The sequence below is a fragment of the Channa argus genome, unplaced genomic scaffold, assembly GCF_033026475.1.
Source record: "Channa argus isolate prfri unplaced genomic scaffold, Channa argus male v1.0 Contig004, whole genome shotgun sequence".
Classification (NCBI taxonomy): domain Eukaryota; kingdom Metazoa; phylum Chordata; class Actinopteri; order Anabantiformes; family Channidae; genus Channa; species Channa argus.
The window spans coordinates 1,207,854-1,216,002 of NW_027125223.1; positions in this window are offsets into that span (position 1 = coordinate 1,207,854).

Sequence of the window (8,149 nt, forward strand, 5' to 3'; positions counted from 1 at the left end):
AAGTTTTTATGCGCTTAAAAGCATTTTTCGGCCGAATGAACAAATATGCTTGTTTCTGCCAATTGTCGCAACATACTAAAGGGAAAGTGGGTTTACCTTCATATTTGACCCAGTACAACTCAGTTCAGCATGAAAATATCATTGCAACAGCTTTTATTTAGTCAGAAATCAAGATTGTAAGTTTTTATGCGCTTAAAAGCATTTTCAGGCCGAATGAGCTGATTTCTGCCAATTGTAGCAAAATACTGAAAGGAAAGTGGGTTTGCCTTCACATTTGACCCAGAACAACTCAGTTCAGCATTGAGATATCATTGCAACAGCTTTAATTTAGCCAGAAATAAAGAGTGGAAGTTTTTCAGGCCGAATGAGCAAATATGCTTGTTTCTGCCAATTGCAGCAAAATACTGAAAGGAAGGTGGGTTTGCCTTCATATTTGACCCAGAACAACTCAGTTCAGCATGAAAATATCATTGCAACAGCTTTAATTTAGCCAGAAATCAAGATTGTAAGTTTTTATGCGCTTAAAAGCATTTTTCGGCCGAATAAACAAATATGCTTGTTTCTGCCAATTGTCGCAAAATACTAAAGGGAAAGTGGGTTTGCCTTCATATTTGACCCAGAACAACTCAGTTCAGCATGGAAATATCATTGCAACATCTTTTATTTAGCCAGAAATAAGGAGTTTAAGCTTTTATGCGCTTAAACGTATTTTCAGGCCGAATGAGCTGATTTCTGCCAATTGTAGCAAATTACGGAAAGGAAAGTGGGTTTGCCTTCATATTTGACCCAGAACAACTCAGTTAAGCATTTAAATATCATTACAACAGCTTTTATTTAGCCAGAAATCAAGATTGTAAGTTTTTATGCGCTTAAAAGCATTTTCAGGCCGAATGAGCACATATGCTTGTTTCTGCCAATTGCAGCAAAATACTGAAAGGAAAGTGGGTTTGCCTTAATATTTGACCCAGAACAACTCAGTTCAGCATGGAAATATCATTGCAACATCTTTTATTTAGCCAGGAATAAGGAGTTTAAGTTTTTATGCGCTTAAAAGCATTTTCAGGCCGAATGAGCTGATTTCTGCCAATTGTGGCAAAATACGGAAAGGAAAGTCGGTTTGCCTTAATATTTGACCCAGAACAACTCAGTTCAGCATGGAAATATCATTGCAACAGCTTTTATTTAGCCAGAAATCAAGATTGTAAGTTTTTATGCGCTTAAAAGCATTTTCAGGCCGAATGAGCACATATGCTTGTTTCTGCCAATTGCAGCAAAATACTGAAAGGAAAGTGGGTTTGCCTTAATATTTGACCCAGAACAACTCAGTTCAGCATGGAAATATCATTGCAACATCTTTTATTTAGCCAGGAATAAGGAGTTTAAGTTTTTATGCGCTTAAAAGCATTTTCAGGCCAAATGAGCTGATTTCTGCCAATTGTAGCAAAATACTGAAGGGAAAGTGGGTTTGCCTTCATATTTGACCCAAAACAACTCAGTTCAGCATGGAAATATCATTGCAACAGCTTTTATTTAGCCAGAAATCAAGATTGTAAGTTTTTATCCGCTTAAAAGGATTTTCAGGCCGAATGAGCTGATTTCTACCAATTGTCGCAAAATACTGAAAGGAAAGTGGGTTTGCCTTCATATTTGACCCAGAACAACTTAATTCAGCATGGAAATATCATTGCAACAGCTTTAATTTATGCAGAAATCAGGAGTGTAAGTTTTTATGCGCTTAAAAGCATTTTTCGGCCGAATGAACAAATATGCTTGTTTCTGCCAATTGCAGCAAAATACTGAAGGTAAAGTGGGTTTGCCTTCATATTTGACCCAGAACAACTCAGTTCAGCATTGAAATATCATTGCAACAGCTTTTGTTTAGCCAGAAATCAAGAGTGTAAGTTTTTATGCGCTTAAAAGCATTTTCAGGCCGAATGAGCTGATTTCTGCCAATTGTAGCAAAATACTGAAGGGAAAGTGGGTTTGCCTTCATATTTGACCCAGAACAACTCAGTTCAGCATGGAAATATCATTGCAACAGCTTTTATTTAGCCAGAAATCAAGAGTGGAAATTTTTATCCGCTTAAAACCATTTTCAGGCCAAATGAGCTGATTTCTGCCAATTGTAGCAAAATACTGAAGGGAAAGTGGGTTTGCCTTCATATTTGACCCAAAACAACTCAGTTCAGCATGGAAATATCATTGCAACAGCTTTTATTTAGCCAGAAATCAAGATTGTAAGTTTTTATCCGCTTAAAAGGATTTTCAGGCCGAATGAGCTGATTTCTACCAATTGTCGCAAAATACTGAAAGGAAAGTGGGTTTGCCTTCACATTTGACCCAGAACAACTCAGTTCAGCATTGAGATATCATTGCAACAGCTTTAATTTAGCCAGAAATAAAGAGTGGAAGTTTTTCAGGCCGAATGAGCAAATATGCTTGTTTCTGCCAATTGCAGCAAAATACTGAAAGGAAGGTGGGTTTGCCTTCATATTTGACCCAGAACAACTCAATTCAGCATGAAAATATCATTGCAACAGCTTTAATTTAGCCAGAAATCAAGATTGTAAGTTTTTATGCGCTTAAAAGCATTTTTCGGCCGAATAAACAAATATGCTTGTTTCTGCCAATTGTCGCAAAATACTAAAGGGAAAGTGGGTTTGCCTTCATATTTGACCCAGAACAACTCAGTTCAGCATGGAAATATCATTGCAACATCTTTTATTTAGCCATAAATAAGGAGTTTAAGCTTTTATGCGCTTAAACGTATTTTCAGGCCGAATGAGCTGATTTCTGCCAATTGTAGCAAAATACGGAAAGGAAAGTGGGTTTGCCTTCATATTTGACCCAGAACAACTCAGTTAAGCATTTAAATATCATTACAACAGCTTTTATTTAGCCAGAAATCAAGATTGTAAGTTTTTATGCGCTTAAAAGCATTTTCAGGCCGAATGAGCACATATGCTTGTTTCTGCCAATTGCAGCAAAATACTGAAAGGAAAGTGGGTTTGCCTTAATATTTGACCCAGAACAACTCAGTTCAGCATGGAAATATCATTGCAACATCTTTTATTTAGCCAGAAATAAGGAGTTTAAGTTTTTATGCGCTTAAAAGCATTTTCAGGCCGAATGAGCTGATTTCTGCCAATTGTGGCAAAATACGGAAAGGAAAGCGGGTTTGCCTTCATATTTGACCCAGAACAACTCAGTTCAGCATGGAAATATCATTGCAACAGCTTTTATTTAGCCAGAAAACAAGAGTGTAAGTTTTTATGCGCTTAAAAGCATTTTCAGGCCGAATGAGATGATTTCTGCCAATTGTAGCAAAATACTGAAAGGAAAGTGGGTTTGCCTTCATATTTGACCCAGAACAACTCAGTTCAGCATTGAGATATCATTGCAACAGCTTTAATTTAGCCAGAAATCAAGAGTGGAAATTTGTATCCGCTTAAAAGGATTTTCAGGCCGAATGAGCTGATTTCTACCAATTGTCGCAAAATACTGAAAGGAAAGTGGGTTTGCCTTCATATTTGACCCAGAACAACTCAATTCAGCATGGAAATATCATTGCAACAGCTTTAATTTTTGCAGAAATCAAGAGTGTAAGTTTTTATGCGCTTAAAAGCATTTTTCGGCCGAATGAACAAATATGCTTGTTTCTGCCAATTGCAGCAAAATACTGAAGGGAACGTGGGTTTGCCTTCATATTTGACCCAGAACAACTCAGTTCAGCATGGAAATATCATTGCAACAGGTTTTATTTAGCCAGAAATAAGGAGTTTAAGTTTTTATGCGCTTAAAAGCATTTTCAGGCCAAATAAGCTGATTTCTGCAAATTGCAGCAAAATACTGAAGGGAAAGTGGGTTTGCCTTCATATTTGACCCAGAACAACTCAGTTCAGCATGGAAATATCATTGCAACAGCTTTTATTTAGCCAGAAATCAAGAGTGGAAATTTTTATGCGCTTAAAACCATTTTCAGGCCGAATGAGCTGATTTCTGCCAATTGTAGCAAAATACTGAAGGGAAAGTGGGTTTGCCTTCATATTTGACCCAGAACAACTCAGTTTAGCATGAAAATATCATTGCAACAGCTTTTATTTAGTCAGAAATCAAGATTGTAAGTTTTTATGCGCTTAAAAGCATTTTCAGGCCGAATGAGCACTTATGCTTGTTTCTGCCAATTGCAGCAAAATACTGAAAGGAAAGTGGGCTTGCCTTAATATTTGACCCAGAACAACTCAGGTCAGCATGGAAATATCATTGCAACATCTTTTATTTAGCCAGAAATAAGGAGTTTAAGTTTTTATACGCTTAAAAGCATTTTCAGGCCGAATGAGCTGATTTCTGCCAATTGTAGCAGAATACGGAAAGGAAAGTGGGTTTTCCTTCATATTTGATGCATAACAACTCAGTTCAGCATTGAGATATCATTGCAACAGCTTTAATTTAGCCAGAAATAAAGAGTGGAAGTTTTTCAGGCCAAATGAGCAAATATGCTTGTTTCTGCCAATTGCAGCAAAATACTGAAAGGAAAATGGGTTTGCCTTGATATTTGACCCAGAACAACTCAGTTCAGCATTTAAATATCATTGTAATAGCTTTTATTTAGCCAGCAATCAAGAGTGTAAGTTTTTATGCGCTTAAAAGCATTTTCAGGCCGAATGAGCTGATTTCTGCCAATTGAAGGAAAATACTGAAAGGAAAGTGGGTTTGCCTTCATATTTGAACCAGAACAACTCAATTCAGCATGGAAATGTAATTGCAACAGCTTTTTTTTTAGCCAGAAATCAAGAGTGGAAGATTTTTATGCGTTTAAAAGCATTTTCAGGCGAAATAAGCTGATTTCTGCCAATTGTAGCAAAATACTGAAAGGAAAGTGGGTTTGCCTTCATATTTGACCCAGAACAACTCAATTCAGCATGGAAATATCATTGCAACAGCTTTAATTTAGCCAAAAATCAAGAGTGTAAGTTTTTATGCGCTTAAAAGCATTTTTCGGCCGAATAAACAAATATGCTTGTTTCTGCCAATTGTCGCAAAATACTAAAGGGAAAGTGGGTTTACCTTCATATTTGACCCAGAACAACTCAGTTCAGCATGGAAATATCATTGCAACATCTTTTATTTAGCCAGAAATAAGGAGTTTAAGCTTTTATGCGCTTAAACGTATTTTCAGGCCGAATGAGCTGATTTCTGCCAATTGTAGCAAAATACGGAAAGGAAAGTGGGTTTGCCTTCATATTTGACCCAGAACAACTCAGTTCAGCATTTAAATTTCATTACAACAGCTTTTATTTAGCCAGAAATCAAGATTGTAAGTTTTTATGCGCTTAAAAGCATTTTCAGGCCGAATGAGCACATATGCTTGTTTCTGCCAATTGCAGCAAAATACTGAAAGGAAAGTGGGTTTGCCTTAATATTTGACCCAGAACAACTCAGTTCAGCATGGAAATATCATTGCAACATCTTTTATTTAGCCAGAAATAAGGAGTTTAAGTTTTTATGCGCTTAAAAGCATTTTCAGGCCGAATGAGCTGATTTCTGCCAATTGTGGCAAAATACGGAAAGGAAAGTGGGTTTTCCTTCATATTTGACCCAGAACAACTCAGTTCAGCATGGAAATATCATTGCAACAGCTTTTATTTAGCCAGAAATCAAGAGTGTAAATTTATATGCGCTTACAAGCATTTTCTGGCCGAATGAGCAAATATGCTTGTTTCTGTCAATTGCAGCAAAATACTGAAGGTAAAGTGGGTTTGCCTTCATATTTGACCCAGAACAACTCAGTTCAGCATTGAGATATCATTGCAACAGCTTTAATTTAGCCAGAAATAAAGAGTGGAAGTTTTTCAGGCCGAATGAGCAAATATGCTTGTTTCTGCCAATTGCAGCAAAATACTGAAAGGAAAATGGGTTTGCCTTCATATTTGACCCAGAACAACTCAGTTCAGCATGGAAATATTATTGCAACAGCTTTTATTTAGCCAGAAATGAAGATTGTAAGTTTTTATGCGCTTAAAAGCATTTTCAGGCCAAATGAGCTGATTTCTGCCAATTGCAGCAAAATACTGAAGGGAAAGTGGGTTTGCCTTCATATTTGACCCAGAACAACTCAATTCAGCATGGAAATATTATTGCAACAGCTTTTATTTAGCCAGAAATCAAGAGTGGAAGTTTTTTAGGCCGAATGAGCAAATATGCTTGTTTCTGCCAATTGCAGCAAAATACTGAAGGGAAAGTGGGTTTGCCTTCATATTTGACCCAGAACAACTCAGTTCAGCATGGAAATATCATTGCAACAGCTTTTATTTAGTCAGCAATCAAGAGTGTAAGTTTTTATGCGCTTAAAAGCATTTTTCGGCCGAATGAACAAATATGCTTGTTTCTGCCAATTGTCGCAAAATACTGAAGGGAAAGTGGGTTTGGTCAAATATGAAGATATTTGACCCAGAACAACTCAGTTCAGCATGAAAATATCATTGCAACAGCTTTTATTTAGTCAGAAATCAAGATTGTAAGTTTTTATGCGCTTAAAAGCAATTTCAGGCCGAATGAGCTGATTTCTGCCAATTGTAGCAAAATACTGACGAGAAAGTGGGTTTGCCTTCATATTTGACCCAGAACAACTCAGTTCAGCATGGAAATATCATTGCAGCATCTTTTATTTAGCCAGAAATAAGGAGTTTAAGTTTTATTGCGCTTAAACGCATTTTCAGGCCGAATGAGCTGATTTCTGCCAATTGTAGCAAAATACGGAAAGGAAAGTGGGTTTGCCTTCATATTTGACCCAGAACAACTCAGTTCATAATTTAAATATCATTACAACAGCTTTTATTTAGCCAGAAATCAAGATTGTAAGTTTTTATGCGCTTAAAAGCATTTTCAGGCCGAATGAGCACATATGCTTGTTTCTGCCAATTGCAGCAAAATACTGAAAGGAAAGTCGGTTTGCCTTAATATTTGACCCAGAACAACTCAGTTCAGCATGGAAATATCATTGCAACATCTTTTATTTAGCCAGAAATAAGGAGTTTAAGTTTTTATGCGCTTAAAACCATTTTCAGGCCGAATGAGCTGATTTCTGCCAATTGTAGCAAAATACTGAAGGGAAAGTGGGTTTGCCTTCATATTTGACCCAGAACAACTCAGTTTAGCATGGAAATATCATTGCAACAGCTTTTATTTAGCCAGAAATCAAGAGTGGAAATTTATATGCGCTTAAAACCATTGTCAGGCCGAATGAGCTGATTTCTGCCAATTGTAGCAAAATACTGAAGGGAAAGTGGGTTTGCCTTCATATTTGACCCAGAACAACTCAGTTCAGCATGGAAATATCATTGCAACAGCTTTTATTTAGCCAGAAATCAAGAGTGTAAGTTTTTATGCGCTTAAAAGCATTTTTCGGCCGAATGAACAAATATGCTTGTTTCTGCCAATTGTCGCAAAATACTGAAAGGAAAGTGGGTTTGCCTTCATATTTGACCCAGAACAACTCAGTTCAGCATGAAAATATCATTGCAACAGCTTTTATTTAGTCAGAAATCAAGATTTTAAGTTTTTATGCGCTTAAAAGCATTTTCAGGCCAAATGAGCTGATTTCTGCCAATTGCAGCAAAATACTGAAAGGAAAATGGGTTTGCCTTCATATTTGACCCAGAACAACTCAGTTCAGCATGGAAATATTATTGCAACAGCTTTTATTTAGCCAGAAATCAAGAGTGGAAGTTTTTATGCGCTTAAAAGCATTTTCAGGCCAAATGAGCTGATTTCTGCCAATTGCAGCAAAATACTGAAGGGAGGGTGGGTTTGCCTTCATATTTGACCCAGAACAACTCAATTCAGCATGGAAATATCATTGCAACAGCTTTTATTTAGCCAGAAATCAAGAGTGGAAGTTTTTATGCGCTTAAAAGCATTTTCAGGCCAAATGAGCTGATTTCTGCCAATTGCAGCAAAATACTGAAGGGAAAGTGGGTTTGCCTTCATCTTTCACCCAGAACAACTCAGTTCAGCATTTAAATATTATTGCAAAAGCTTTTATTTAGCCAGAAATCAAGAGTGTAAGTTTTTATACGCTTAAAAGCATTTTCAGGCCGAATGAGCTGATTTATGCCAATTGTAGCAAAATACTGAAAGGAAAGTGGGC